At 45.7% G+C, this 15,885-nt stretch overlaps 2 pseudogenes; both read right to left on the bottom strand.

Moving 5' to 3' along the window:
* Nucleotides 1–5,202: 5,202 nt before the first annotated feature.
* Nucleotides 5,203–5,296, bottom strand: LOC123171656 (uncharacterized; annotated as a pseudogene).
* Nucleotides 5,297–7,533: 2,237 nt separating this feature from the next.
* On the bottom strand, nucleotides 7,534–7,628 carry LOC123171658 (uncharacterized; annotated as a pseudogene).
* Nucleotides 7,629–15,885: the final 8,257 nt, after the last annotated feature.

The following is a 15,885-nucleotide window of genomic DNA, read 5'->3' on the forward strand; positions in this document are numbered from 1 at the left end:
TAACCCACTTACAAGTCCATCCTTTCCTCGCAACTGGACTCGTACTTGTCTGAGTTGCAAGCCCACCCCTCCTCAACAAGCAGTTGGGGGCCCGACCAATTTTTTGTCTCAATTGCAAGTCTATCCTTGACATGCAACTAGTGTCGACCCATTTTTGGCTCAGTTACATCTCCACTCTCGACACGGAATCGAGCATAAGGCGGCCCCTTTTTGTCTTAGTTGCAATTCCAGCCTCAATACGCAACGGGGGGGGGCGACATATTCTTATTACATTTTCAAATTTATCCCCAAAACGCAACCGGGGGTGGCGTTTTATCCTAGTTGCAACTCCATCCTCGATATACAACCGAGGGCCATATTTTTGTCCCAGTTGCAAGTCCATCATCAACACGTAATTGGACCCAACCCATTTTGCTCGATGTCACAAGTCAACCCTCGACACGTGACTGGAGGTGGAGGCGATCCCTTTTTTCTCAGTTGCAAGTCCATCCTACATACGCAATTGGGGGTCCGACCCATTTTTGTCCTAGTTGCAAGTCTATCCTTCATACGCAATTGGCCCCGAACCATTTTGTCCTAGTTGCAAATCCAACCTCGAAGCAACTAGGGGTGGCTTTTTGTCCGAGTTGCAACTCCACTCTCGATACGCAACTGAGGGCCCTAATCATTTTGCCTTAATTGCAAGTGCATGCTCGACACACAATTAGACCTGACCCATTTTTGTCCCGGTTGAAAGTCCACAGTGACATGCGACGATCCCTTTTTGTCTTAGTTGCAACTCCACCCACGAGATGCAACTGGGGGCCTGATCCATTTTTGTCCCAGTTGCAACTCAATCCTCGACTTGCAACCCGGCCCATTCTCGTCCCAGTTGTAAGTTCACCCTTGACACGCAACTGGGGGTGGGGACGGTCCCTTTTTGTCCAAGTTGCAAGTTCACCCTTGATATGCAACTGGTGGGCTTGACAAATTTTTGTCGCAGTTGCAAGTCCATCCTCTTTGTTTTTCTTTTTTCCTTTCAATTTTTACTTTTTTTATTTTTGATTTTAAAACTCATGATTTTTTAATGCCAGTTGCACGACCATCATTGAACATGCAAGTAGAAGTGTCTTCCTCACCTTTCAACTTCATGTGTCGCCCCTGCCCCGCAACTGCGTGTCTTCAACATAAGTGCAACAAGCATGTCTTTATCATTTTTTTAATACATGATTATAAATTTTTACGTGTGTTCGTAACACTCTTTCCAAATACACGTTGTGCCTTTTTTGTATATATATGGAATTTTTATACACTCTAATTTTTTTCAAATGCATGATTAATTGTTTTTCCAATATATGTTTTTGAACATTTTTTCCATTATCTGTTAAACATTTTTCAAATAAACATTGAACATTCGTGTGAATAATATGAAACATTTTTTATACTACACAAACATTTTTTACATTTGTATAAACATTTTAACTGTCACGTACATATCTATTTTAACTGTCATGTACATTTTTTTAACTGTCACGTACATATTTTTGAATGGTAGGAAACATTCTTTTTGAATTAAACAAAGATGTTTATGCTGTATAACATTTTTCTCTAAAATTTCACATACATTTTTTGAAACGCATGAGCATTTATTAAATGTCACAAACATTTTTTGGGAATGTCATCAACATTTGTTTAAATTATGCTAACAAAAAATTTACACCGTGTTAACAATTTTCGAATTTGTGGTGAACATTTTTAAAACATGTGGACATTTTTATAAAAGTTAAATGAACATAAAAAAGTAATGTTTTCATGAATCTCTAAACTATACACGAAATGGTTTCTACAAGAAACAACATTCTTCTGAAAAGGACGAGACATCAAACGGACAAAAGAAAAGAAAAAGACAAGAACGAAGGACAGCCTAGCTTAACTGAATGAAGCTACGTAAACTGAAGTGAACCTAAACTAAACTGAACGGAGGCCCAAGACACTCGCGAGGTGAGCTTCCGCCTCGCTGCAAGCACCCGCCCAACCGCAAAAAGGAAAAACACAAAGGAAAGAAAAAACAAAGAAAAAAACTGATAAAAATCAACTTAGATGTGACAAGGGTGGTTTGTCAGCAAGTGGGGACAGATTAGAGGGTGAGGTATTATCTCACATCTAGATGTGTCATAAACAGACCCTTTATTTATACGTCGTTCAAGTAAAGATGGAAGGGGTTTTTCTTACCTTGTGTGGTAAAAAAAGAGAAGGAAATAAGCTTCGCCCACTCCTATCGGCAGTGGTTACCGCTTCGTTCGCTGCTCCTGGAACCGCTTCAAAGCGGTGATCGGGAGGCGATTCTTGCCTTCTTCTCTCGACACCGGCAATGCCGTGGGTCGTCGTACTCTCCGTCTGCCGCCCCGGTGGTGGGAGCGGGCTTTAAGAGGTGTTGTATCAATGGTGGAGACAGCGCCATGTCGAAATAAATCTGCTTCCACTCTTCTCTCATCTCGGTGGCACTCTAATGGGTAGCGCCGGGGAACAGGTGGCTTGGTCATCTCGTCGATCTTCAGATCTGGTGAGATTTGTGTTTGATGGTCGGCACACGACACTCTCCCAGGTGGTGTTGGTGTCAACCGTCTCGGTTGTGTTTGGTGTCTTGCAATGGGGTGCGTGGATGGCGGCAAGCAGAGGTGTTCCTCTTCTTCGATCACATCGGATGAGGTTGACGACGCTGGGATCTAGCGGACACGGGGAAGAACCCCAGCCGACGTGCCACAAAGCCTCGGTTCCATCGTTTGCAGCGGTCCGCTTCATCGGCTCGAAAAGCACCATCGTATGCGAAGGTGCTCCTCCAGATCGGCCTATGATGGCAGTTCCCTTCTTTCTTTTGCGTTGCCTCGGTGGCGATGGAGGACGATGTTGGGCGACGTTTCGGTGTGACACAAGATTCTATTGCAGTGAAATTTTAGTTTTACTTATGTCTCTTGTAATGACCACATGTATATTATTTGTAATCTGTTTGTTTAATCAAATATATCTAGTTATTTCAAAAAAAAGAAGGAAATAAGTAAGTAAAGTGTTTCTAGTCGGGCGCCGGCTGAAACTTCAGCCGTTCTATCTAGGACGACTGAACGTTCCCTTTTTTTTCTTCCCCGCAAAAAAAAACGCTCCCTTTTTCACCTGGCCCACACAGCGCCCCACTTCCTCTCCCTCATCTTCTTCCTCATGCATCGTTCCTGCTAGTGGCAAGGGCGAAGTGGCGCTTCCTTGCAGACCGGGGTTCGACACCCGTCGGGAGCAAATTTCTGCGATCTCATCTGGGTGGGCTCCTTCTATAAAAAATGACATGAGTGCTAGTGTCCATGGATTTCTTTTTTTAATCCTCTCGCGCGCGCCGTGGTCATGTACGCACCGCCCTGGACCACCACCTCCTCCTCCCCTTCGCCCATCCTCTCTCTCACCCCTCCTCCCCCCTCTCCCTCACCCTTTCTCCCCGGACGGACAAGCTGCAACCATGGGAACCGGCGTTGTTGGAACCAGCCATCATTTTTGCTAGAACCAGCTTGGAAACGAAATGGTTGATGAATCGGTGGTGGAAACTGGGGTGGGAGGCCACGTTGACCCCACCTCCGCCGACAGTGGTGCTGCTAAGTAGCTCGTGATCTCCTCTTCCATGAGATAGTACAACAACGAGAAGGACCCAGCGCCACTGTCGGCGGAGGTGGGGTCAACGTGGCCTCCGGCGAAGACATGGGCGGGGGCAACCACGTGATCGAAGATGTTGACAGGACATGGGCGGGGCGGCGGCCGACGACGCGCTGGCAGGATGCAGGGATTGGCCCAGATGCGGCGATAGACAAGAGGCTGAGGCGGCCATGTGCCGTTGAGTAGACAACATACAGGCTGGGGCTGGTCGTGTTGTAGGGCTGCCTCGTGAGGTCTGGGCTTGGCATCGTGGAGAGAGAGAGAAGGGCTCTAGGCCATCGCGTGGTTCGACGTAAAATTTTGATCGGGTGAAAATAAACCGGCTGGGACATGGTTTCAGGTAGGAAAAATCGTTGGTGGGGGCTGGCGACGTGGATCGATCGAGAGGGGAGGGGGAGTTAGGGAACGAATGGACGATGTACGAACTCCCCCTTTAGAAGTCTGGAGGAGAAAGGGAACAAATGGCACACGTTGTTCATTTTCCACAGCTCAAAAAATCTCTCTTCTCATGTACACATTCACATTGCTCCTTCTCAACCCCCTGATTTCGATCTACTTTTTTTTCAATGCCATTTGGATGCAGATCGAAACGTGCCCTTCGAAGATGGTACGCGGATGAGGTAATTGCTAGCCTCTGCTTCGAGATTTCCTAGAAAGTAACTACGGCTAGTTCTTTCTTGATCTCGATGCCAAAGAGGATACCAACAGTTCAAACTTCCTTTAGCTTGCGATGGTACAGTCCATCGTAAATGAATGGAAACCACTGCTTAGGGTTATGTTTGATGGACTAGGCATGGATGGGTTTTTATAACTCGAGCATGCTAGGAAACACCAATAAAATTATTTTCCATATTTCTTAATAGATCTAGAAACAATATTGATGGACATGAAGGATGGTGTGTTCATAGAGATCAACAAGAGGGGGCGATATAAAAGGGATAAGGCTTAGAGCTAGGGAAAAAGTAGACATCGTTGCATTGCCGGAGATCACAACCTGCAGGAAAGCACCACGAGCAATCTGATCTCTACAAGCATACCATCCCCATGTCCATCAACCATTACTAGCGGATCAATCAATGATGTGAGGGGCATGGAGCACACTCAGCTTACACAACCCATACATCCACAATTCATCAAACACAAGCAGTGAATTCCAATCACTTGAAATGGACCGCCCTGTTATGACGCTAAAGGAAGTCTGGAACAACGACGACGACCACCAGCACCACCACAACAATGTTTATGTTTTCCCACTATTCATTCTTTGTTGTATTTATCATCCTCATTGGTGATTTTACTACATTCCTTGTTTATTGTTTTCACCATCTTCATTGGTGATTTGAGAGTTCAATCCCTTTTTGACATTAAATTACTCTTGTCCTGGAGTCAAGAGAAAAAAATTATTGCACACAACAATATGGAGTTCAACAGTCATGGATTCTTGGAAAATATACCATTGTGGCGCAAATCTTTTGTTAGATGTTAACTTGTTTGTCTCTCTCTGTATGGATTCTAAATATGCACCCCTTTATACATGTGTTTTCTGAATTTGTGTGTGTCATCCTTGCGTACGGGCTATGCTAATCTTTATCGTTTCAATTTTATCGGATGTCCCCGAAGGGACCCTTTATACATGTCTTGGACTGTAGCTCCATTGTAGCTTGTCACCAATGTAAATTCATTTCGATAAATATTTTCTTCCAAAAAACTCACTGCTTTTTTTTCAACCGCAAAAAAAAACTCATTGCCTTTTCAAGCATACATACGTATTTTTTGAGGGGTACAAACTTCATTTTTGTTTTTTAGGGTTTTTGTTGAAAATATATTCTCCCCAAAACCACACTCGCGAAACCGATATGCCAATTCCTACCGCGGAAGTGTTTTGGGCCGGTCGATCGGAGGTTTTTGGCCCGAAACAACGAGAGCGTTAACCGGAGGTCAGACGGAGCGGTGAGCCGTCGGCGGTAAACGGGGGGAACGGCGGCGGCAGCGTCCCATCTGGACGGTGGCACGAAGCGGCGGCGGCGTCCCATCTGGACGGTGGCACGAAGCGGCGGCGGCGTCCCATCTGGACGGTGACACCTAGTAGGCTCTCAATGAAAGCATGAATGTCGGTTCTATATCCGGCATATCTCGTAGTAGGGTCCTAAGCTAGGCGTCTTGGAGCGATGGTAACACGGACACATGATTTTACCCAGGTTCGGGCTCTCTCGAAGAGATAATACCCTACGTCCTGCTTTTGATTGTATTCATATCGGGTGTAGTACAGAGTACATGTGTCTACCACGAGATTATTTTAATGAATATCAGATGATCTATTGACTTGTCTGGTCTCGGTTTATATAATGCACCGGATGCCTAGGGTTTAGAAGAGTCCTCGTCTTGGGCGCCAAGTCTTGTGGAATATCCCTTGCATGCGGCATGGGCTGCTCGAAGTGACCCATGAGTGAACCGCCAAGGGGGTCCTCGGCCCGATCCACCAGATCGAGGGACGACGTGGTGAGTACCCCTAGTCCAGGACACCGTCAAGGACACCAACAGTGTAAACTTCCTTTAGCTTGCGATGGTGCAGTCCATCGTAGATGAATGGAAACCACTGCTAAGGGTTGTGTTTGATGGACTAGGCATGGATGGGTTTTATAACCCGAGCATGCTACGAAATACCAATAAGATTCTTTTTCATATCTCTTACCTCGATGATAATAAATCTAGAAACAATATTGATGGACATGAAGGATGGTGTGTTCATAGAGATTAACAAGAGGGAGGATATGAAAGGGATAAGGCTTAGAGCTAGGGAAAAAGTAGACATCGTTGCATGCGGAGATCACAATCTGACAGGAAAGCACCACGAGCGATCTGATCTCTACAAGCACACATCCAAATCACTTGAAATGGATTGCACTATTATGACAACAACAACAATAGCAACAGCAGTAGCACCAGCAACAACAGCTGCAACAACAATAGCAGCAGCAGCAGCACCACCACCACCACCAACAACAACACCACCACCAACAACAATAGCAACATCAACAGCAACAGCACAGCAACAGCAACAGCAACAGCAGCAGCACCAGCAGCAGCAACAACAACAACAACAACAACAACAACAACAACAACAACAACAACAACAACAACAACAACAACAACAACAACAACAACACCAGCAACAGCAACAGCAAACAACAACAACAACAACAACAACAACAACAACAACAACAACAACAACAACAACAACAACAACAGCAGCAGCAGCAACACCAACAGCAGCAACACCAACAGCAGCAACAACAACAGCAGCAGCAGCAACAACAACAACAACAACAACAACAACAACAACAACAACAACAACAACAACAACAACAACAACAACAACAACAACAACAACAACAACAACAACAACAACAACAACAACAACAACAACAACAACAACAACAACAACAACAACAACAACAACAACAACAACAACAACAACAACAACAACAACAACAACAACAACAACAACAACAACAACAACAACAACAACAACAACAACAACAACAGCAGCAACAACAACAACAATTGCAATATTATGTTTTCCCACTATTTATTCTTTGTCGTATTTATCATCCTCATTGGTGATTTTACTATATTCCTTGTTTGTTGTTTTTACCATCCTCATTGGTGATTTAAGAGTTCAACCCCCTTTTGACATTAAATTACTCTTGTCATGAAGTCAAAAGAAAAATTAATCGCACACAACAATATGGAGTTCAACCGTCGTGGAATCTTGGAAAATATACCATGATGGTGCAAATCTTTTGTTAGATGTGAACTTGTCTGTCTCTCTCTGTATGGATTCTAAATATGCGCCCCTTTATACATGTGGTTTCTCAATTTGTGCGTGTCATGCTTGCGTATGGGCTACGCTAACCTTTGTCGTTTCAATTTTATCGGATGTTCCCGAAGGGAACCTTTATACATGTGTTGGGTTGTAGGTCCATTGTAGCCTGTCACCAATGTGAGTTCATTTCGATAAATATTGTCTTCCAAAAAACTAATTGTTTTTTTCACCCGCAAAAAAAACTCATTGCTTTTTCATGCATAAATACGCCCCCACAAACTTCATTTATTTTTTAGCAGTACAAACTACATTTTTTAGGGGTACAAACTTCATTTTTGTTGAAAAATATATTCTCCCCAAAACCATCACTGGCGAAACCGATATGCCCAATTCCTCGAAATCACTAATTAAGAAGTACTCCTTCCAAAGTTCGCTCCCACCTCCTCCGGTTGCAACAAGTGGCGCATTGCATGCGCGCCACTTGTTGCAACCTGGGAGTTTTCCCTTTTTTCATACATTCGTTTATTAAAAATGTTTTATCTCTTAAACCGTGGGTCCAAATCTTGAACCGTTTTCATCATTGGATTCCTCGCATCGAGATTTTCAAAACTAGATCCCATGTTGATAGATTTTGACGAACTTTTTTTCACAAAAACCGGACAGAAAAATCAAACTGGGAGCATGTTTTTCTCTTTTCCGAAAGAGGCACGACCGTGCCTCTCGAAAAGCACAACCGTGCCTCTCGCGGAAGGAAAAAAAAAGGCGTATTTTCGTTTCCGAGAGGCACGACTGTGCCTCTTGCGAAAGTATAACCGTGCCTCTCGCGGAAGAAAAAGAAAGAAAACACGTTTTGTTTTCAAGCACAACCGTGCCTCTCGCGAAAGGAAAAAACAAAAAACTTGTTTTTTTCGTTTCCGAGATGCACGGCCGTGCCTCTCGCGGAAAGAAAAAAACAGAAAACATGTTTTTTTGTTTCCGAGAGGCACGGCTGTGCCTCTCGCGAAAGCACAACGATGCCTCTCGCGAAAGCAAAACCGTGCCTCTCGCAGAAGGAAAAAAATAGAAAACGTGTTTTTGCCGTGCCTATTGCGAAAACAAAACCGTGTTTCTCACGGAAGCAAAAAAACACATTTTTCATGAAAAAAAGATTTCAAAATTTTTTGGTCCAAAAGCTAAGGAAGACCGTGAAAAACCAAAAAGTCGAAAAAAAGGAAAAAAACATTTGAAAAGCCGAAAACGCGTTTGAAAATAAAATAAAATTGAATGAAGCACCCAGAGAGCAACACATGGTGGTGGCTGAGCGAGCCAAGTGGTCGTTGTGAGGCTTCGAAGGAGCTCGTCATCAATTAGTTGCTCAGACGGGACTTGCCTGCTCCCTCTGCATGCTCCCATCCGTGTTCCCGACTCATTCATTATCCATCCAACGGCCGCACCATTTTCTCCTCCCCCGTGTTACTTTTTTGAAAAAAAGTAGGCAATCCCCGTATTCCCATATTCCTCCCACTCCCATCGAACACATTAACGTACGCGGAAGGAGCGATCGATCGTGGTGTCCACGTCGGCAGGGCTAGATGGAGCGAGCGCGAGGGTTGGGCAGAGGTGTCAATGGGAGAGAAAAAAAGAAGGAAAGGGCGCTCGCTGAGGGAGGTGTTACCTGGACACGTTTTTGCTCATCATCCCTTCCTCACGAAGCAAACCCCATATCCCTCCTCTTCTGTCTCTCTCGCACACGTCGCCTCCGCCTCTCTCTCTCTCTCTCTCTCTCTCTCTCTCGTCGCCTCCGCCTCCGCCTCTTGTCCTCCCCGTTCCTCTCTCCTAGCTGAGCTCCAGCCCTGCTCGTCATCCCTTCCCCTTGAGAAAGAGCACGGGCCCATCGTTGTGCCTCAGTTGCCACAAGGACATCTGGTGGATGGGATCCGATGTGGAGGAGGTGTTGGCGGCGGAGATGGTCGATGGGGGAGCCTCTTCTTCCCGCGATCTGGTCCTCCCCATTCATGGCCATCGGCAAGAGGGTCCCCTCGGATTTATTCCATCCCCGCAGGAGGCAGCCGCCCTAGGAGGGGTGGTGCACGGGCACGGCTAGCTCGGTGGTCGTGATGCTCTTCCACGACTGGTTCGCCTTCGAGTCGGCAACACAGATGAGGCCTGCTGTTGCGACCTTGCCCTCGTTCCCGCGGCGACGGACTACCCCCAAGATGGATGGCCTGTTCAGGTCGAAGCCACGGACTATGCCATGTGCAAGCTCATCATCTATGTCGACCTCCACTCTGGCTCAGGTGGCGCCGACGCCAAGCGGGGGGAGAAGGTGAGTTTGAATCTATCAGGTCTTCCTATTTCGACCCGCCGTCCGTCCCTCTCTCTCAAAGAAAATCTCAATTTTTTTATGTGCGTACAAGGTGTTCGATGAAAGAGCCTGTACACATGTGATGTTTATACTCGTATAAGTATCTTAATGTAACTTCTAGCCTTGCCATTCTAATCTAATTATGTACATTATCTTCAATTTTTCTTTCAGAGGGTAATGCCCAGCTCATTTGATGGGTCGATTTACTGTATAAGTTATTTGAGTAATGATGTGAAAGCAATGTATGAACTTGGTGAGTTCATTTCAGTTTGCTGATACTGGTTTATCGATATGTGGCCAACAAGTGTGGTGGCCTTCTCTTCCTAAATAGCAAACCTGATTTCCTTTATGTCCTTGAAGCAAATGCCACAGTGTTAGCTTGAAAATGTTTAGGATACACACAGAACCAGAAGGTAAATATGGGGTTTGACAGAAAGAGTACACACTGATTTTAGGTGCTGCACTTCAGAAACGAGCCCCTCCTTCACCCCCACAAGCTCCTGCAGGTAAATTAACCCGCAGTCGGCATATTTTTATATTCATTGCTTGGAACAGCAAGCTGAATCAACTGAATTACTCACTTTATGGCAGGTCATGGTGTACAAGACTTTAAGCCACTAATAAAAAAGAAAATGTCATGTTAGACAGCTATTTATCTATGGTAGATACACTACAGTGCACTTGATGCATCAGTCTCACCAAACGGTGTTGTGCTGGGTCTCATAGGATCACTTGCATTTCTTGGACTTTCTATGAAGCCTACAAACTAGGATGACTTGTATTTATAGTAACTACAACAGATCACTCTGATTATCTCACACGAAGCATTTCAAGCCCCTGAGTTGCGGTTGTAGTTCTTTTCAAACTGCCATGATTTTAACCAAAAGTTTAGCACAGGTGCAGATTCTTATTTTTGTGTGATAACTGATAAGTTTATGACATTTTTGTCTTGCATGTTTATTTATCGCTTATATCTCTTTACTGCAATTCGTAGGACAAGAATCGGGACATGAATCCGAACTATGATATTTTGATTTATGATCTTATTCATGGAAATTGTGCAAAATAATGAGCAACGGACATTATTTTGTCCCCGTGAAGCTCCAGGTTTGGTTCATTGCTGGGGATATGAGTTCCAGACTGTGTAGAAGAAATATAAAATAGAATTAAGCTGGACTAGATATACATATTATACTCTTTGCATTGCCTTTTATTAAACAAATTATATAACATTGTGATGGGATAACAACAATATTGAAACATCGCAAGCTGCCACTATCTATTTTGTGGGATCATCAGAAGGTGAAACTTATGTACCGTTCTATCATCCTGGTCATTAATTTGTTGGCGTGTAGCTGATGCAATATTAGTGTGTGTGCTTGTTTGTCGCTATTTTGCTGAAACAAGTACTACTATTGCATAGATTATCATTTATCACCATTAGAGTTGCAGTTTACCTTTTCCATGTAGATAATGTTCTTACCTCAAATTGACATATAGTGCATTCCAGGCATCAAGTTTTATCACTATTAAATAAGATGTAACAATTGACTTCTCTCGTGGATATTTGACAAATCAGGATACATTCTCCATTATCATCCATGGGTGGCCCTTCACCCTCAGCCACTTCTCTAAACAAATAGAGCCCTAGGAGTTTCGTCAGATCATCAGATGGGTGTGAACTCGCACCTGGCCTTGCTGCTATTTTCGCTACCGGGTAGTCAGTAATATCTCATTGCTTGCTTGACCTTATAACGTTTTATTATATTTTATCTCTCTAAGAGTTGTTTCTTGGAAAATCAAATCATGTAGACTGTGCTTCATAAAAGTTTCATAAAAAGGTCTACTGCATGACTTGCTGTGATATGTGCAATCGCTTTGTTTAGACAAAAGAAAGCATGAACCAATTAGTCATAAACTTGTGATTGTTGTTAATCTGTCGAAAGATTGTTACTCCCTCTGTAAACAAATATAAGACGTTTTATATCACTAAAGTAGTGATCTAAAATATCTTATATTTATTTACAGAGAGAGTACATCCTATTGTCTATACTAATTAAATCTTCTTATTGTTATTTGCATCTGAGTTCCTATAATGTACTTTGTGTGAGCAGCCAGATGACCTGGTCTATGTTCGTCAGCTCTGCTGACATTCATGAATCCACGTATCTCACTTACCACGTTGTCTTAAAAATCATTGACACCTCATTCTATGACAGGCTCGGCAAGAAAGGCGGCAATTGACGGATGGAGGTCAAAAGATAGATGGACTGATGTCCTAGCAGCCGAAGAATACGATAGATGAGGGATGAGAAGTCTGAAAAAGAAGCAGCAGCAGCTTCAAGCTGACCAAGATCTGCTCAACGATAGATGGACTGATGTCCTAGCAGCAGAAGAATACGGCCTCAAGCGCCCAGCCAAAAGTTACCCGAAGCGCAAATTGCTACCTCAGTTCGATGGTGAGGTGCCGGAGCCCGTACCATCATCGCGCAATGCGGCTGACCGGCCACCACGCGGTCGGGATAAAGTGGCAACTCAAGCCGAACACCAGCCCGCCCCGCCTCATCATAAAGGCAGAGGTAAAACAGCTCATGGTTATACATATGACCTTCGGCAGGAACTGGACAATAGAGCAGGATATACCAGATCAATCTACGGATCGCGAGTACGTGCCCCGACACATGATGACGGCTACCTATTCGGACGTGACAAGCCTAGTCACGCCCGGGCCGAAAATCGCAGACGGACTCCATCGGATCTACGTCGTGATGTGGCCCGATATAGAGGCGCCGCACACCCTCTTTGCTTCACTGACGAAGTAATGGAGCATGAATTCCCAGAAGGGTTTAAACCCGTGAATATTGAATCATACGATGGAACAACTGATCCCGCGGTGTGGATCGAGGATTTTCTTCTCCATATCCATATGGCCCGTGGAGATGACCTCCACGCCATCAAATACCTCCCGTTAAAACTCAAAGGGCCAGCTCGGCACTGGTTAAACAGTCTGCCTGAAAGCTCTATTGGCAGTTGGGAGGATTTGGAAGACGCCTTCCACGACAACTTCCAAGGTACATATGTCCGGCCACCAGATGCCGATGACTTAAGTCACATAGTTCAACAGCCCGGAGAGTCAGCCAGGAAATTCTGGACTAGGTTCCTAACTAAAAAAAACCAGATCGTCGACTGTCCGGATGCCGAAGCCCTAGCGGCCTTCAAACACAGCATCCGCGACGAATGGCTCGCCCGCCACCTCGGCCAAGAAAAGCCGAAGTCCATGGCAGCCCTCACGGCACTCATGACCCGCTTTTGTGCGGGTGAGGATAGTTGGCTGGCCCGTAGCAAAAACACGACAAGTGAAGCGGGCACCTCCGAGGTCAAAAACAGCAACGTCAAGCTCCGACGCAACAGGCACAAACGTCGAAGCAATGGTGATAACACTGATGACACTACAGTCAACGCCGAATTCAGTGGCTCCAAGTCCGGTCAGCGGAAAAAGCCATATAAAAGAAACAACTCGGGACCATCCAGTTTGGACCGCATACTCGATCGTCCATGCCAGATCCATGGCACCCCAGAAAAACCAGCCAACCATACCAACATGGATTGTTGGGTTTTTAAACAGGCCAGCAAGTTAAATGCCGAAAACAAGGAGAAGGGATCGCAAAGCAAGGACGATGACGAGGAGCCCCGGCCACCGAACATAGGGGGACAGAAGAAGTTTCCCCCTCGGGTCAAAACGGTGAATATGATATACGCTACCCACATCCCCAAGAGGGAGTGCAAGCGCGCGCTCAGGGACGTCTATGCGATAGAGCCAGTCGCCTCAAAATTTAATCCATGGTCATCATGCCCTATTACCTTCAATCGTCGGGATCATCCGACCAGTATCTGTCACGGCGGTTCGGCCGCACTAGTCCTTGACCCAATAATCGATGGATTCCACCTGACGCGAGTCCTAATGGACGGCGGTAGCAGCCTCAACCTGCTCTATCAGGATACAGTGCGGAAAAATGGGCATTAATCCATCTCGGATCAAGCCCACAAAGACTACCTTTAAAGGAGTCATACCAAGTGTAGAGGCCCGTTGTACGGGCTCAATCACACTAGAGGTTGTCTTCGGATCTCCGGACAACTTCCGAAGCGAAGAGTTAATCTTCGATATCGTCCCCTTTCGCAGCGGCTATCACGCACTGCTTGGACGAACCGCATTTGCTCGATTCAACGCGGTGCCACACTATGCTTATCTCAAGCTCAAGATGCCCGGACCACGCGGCGTCATAACGGTTAATGGAAACACGGAACGCTCCCTCCGCACCGAGGAGCACACCGCTGCCTTAGCAGTAGAAGTACAGAGCGGCCTTTTCAAGCAGAATCTTAATTCGGCGGCCGAGCTCCCGGACACTGTTAAGAGAGTCCGGACTATTCTGCAGTCGGACAGCTCGGCTCGTCAAGAGCTCGACTAGCAATTCGGCCTCCGTCCCAGTCCCGATCAAGTGGCGGCATTCGTACCGCGCGTACATAACTACGCACTCAAAATACCATGGGCATAGACGGAGGCATAACTAGCTTGTGATCCACAATACGGCTCGACCGCCCCCGGACACACATACTTTCATTGTTTCCTTTTTCTCCTTTTCAGGTTTCTTTTCCACAGGCCTTCCTTGATGGCCTGATCAAAGGTCCTTTCGAAGGATAAATACACCAAGACGGCAGTAAGCATGGACGTATAGGGGAATTTCCAGGTGGTCTCTTTAAATGACCACTCTACCTATTTTCAGGACCCACACGCAGCTCTCCCTTGGTCGTGGCATATTAAATAGCATGTTGCTTATTGCACTACTTGTACGAATGCGCTTTGACGTATTAACCAAATTATAATGGAAACTGTTTGCGGCCCAAATTCTACGGCTCTAGCTTACTACCCTTTTCTTCTTTTCTTTTTTGATAACCTTATCAAATAGCACCCGTACACTTTGGTACGTTTCAATTTGCCAGGGGCTTCATAGCACCCCCGCAATACGGCAACAAAGTCCGAACACTTTTTACAGTATAGTTCGGCACCCCGAATTTAGCACTATATGCATTGGCTCCGAATCATGTCTTTGATCAATAGTTGGGTTGCCCGGCTCCTGTGCTTGCTACCTTACATTCCGTTATATCGGCTACGGTAGTAAAAGGAGAACTACTGCGATTGTGCCCTGGTTTACCAGGATGAGCACCTCAGTAGAGAAAGCCGAAAACTGACTGTCATAATGCGGCGAGAGCCGGTCAGCTCTTCGGAGGTCTCAAATCTTTAGAGATTTTTTCTGCCTTACGCGAGGGATCGGTACTTACCCGATCAGGTGTGTACAGCATCCTAGTTCGGATACTAGGGGCTGCGCCTATATTTTTATTGTCAAACTCCTATGGCTAAGTGAGGGTGCTAAAGCCGCATAGTCCGATTGCCTGGTTCGTTGCGCTAAACACCTCCTTCAAGGACTAAACAATTGGATCAATAGTGTTTAGATTACATCCCGAACACCCCCGTACTACCTACGTGGGGGCAGAAGCCGACGACTGGCCAACTCTCAGATTTCCCACAACACGGCCGCACAGGAGGTGAATTTTTTTAAACAAACATTATATTACATAACGACTTTGTTTCATCATACAAGACAGAGACAACATGAATGTATTCATTCGAAAATAATGTCTTGCGCATATTGCGTCGCCACAATACGAGACCCCTCCAGGACGTCTTCAAAATACCGCTCGGGCGTGCGGTGCTCCTTGCCCTCAGGCGGTCCCTCGATCACAAGCTTGACGGCGTCCATCTTCGCCCACCACACCATGACGCGGGCGAAGGCCATGTGCACGCCCTCGATGCAGACCGACCGCTTGACGACGTCCAGCTGAGGGTAGGCATTTACCAGCCGCTTCACGAGCCCGAAGTAGCTGCTGGGTATAGCTTTGGCAGGCCACAGCCGGATTATTAAATCCTTCATGGACAGTTCGGCCACCCTATGCAGCTTGACTAGCTGTTTAGTTGATCGCTAAAGGG

Source organism: Triticum aestivum, chromosome 7D (genome assembly GCF_018294505.1).
Source record: "Triticum aestivum cultivar Chinese Spring chromosome 7D, IWGSC CS RefSeq v2.1, whole genome shotgun sequence".
Lineage (NCBI taxonomy): Eukaryota > Viridiplantae > Streptophyta > Magnoliopsida > Poales > Poaceae > Triticum > Triticum aestivum.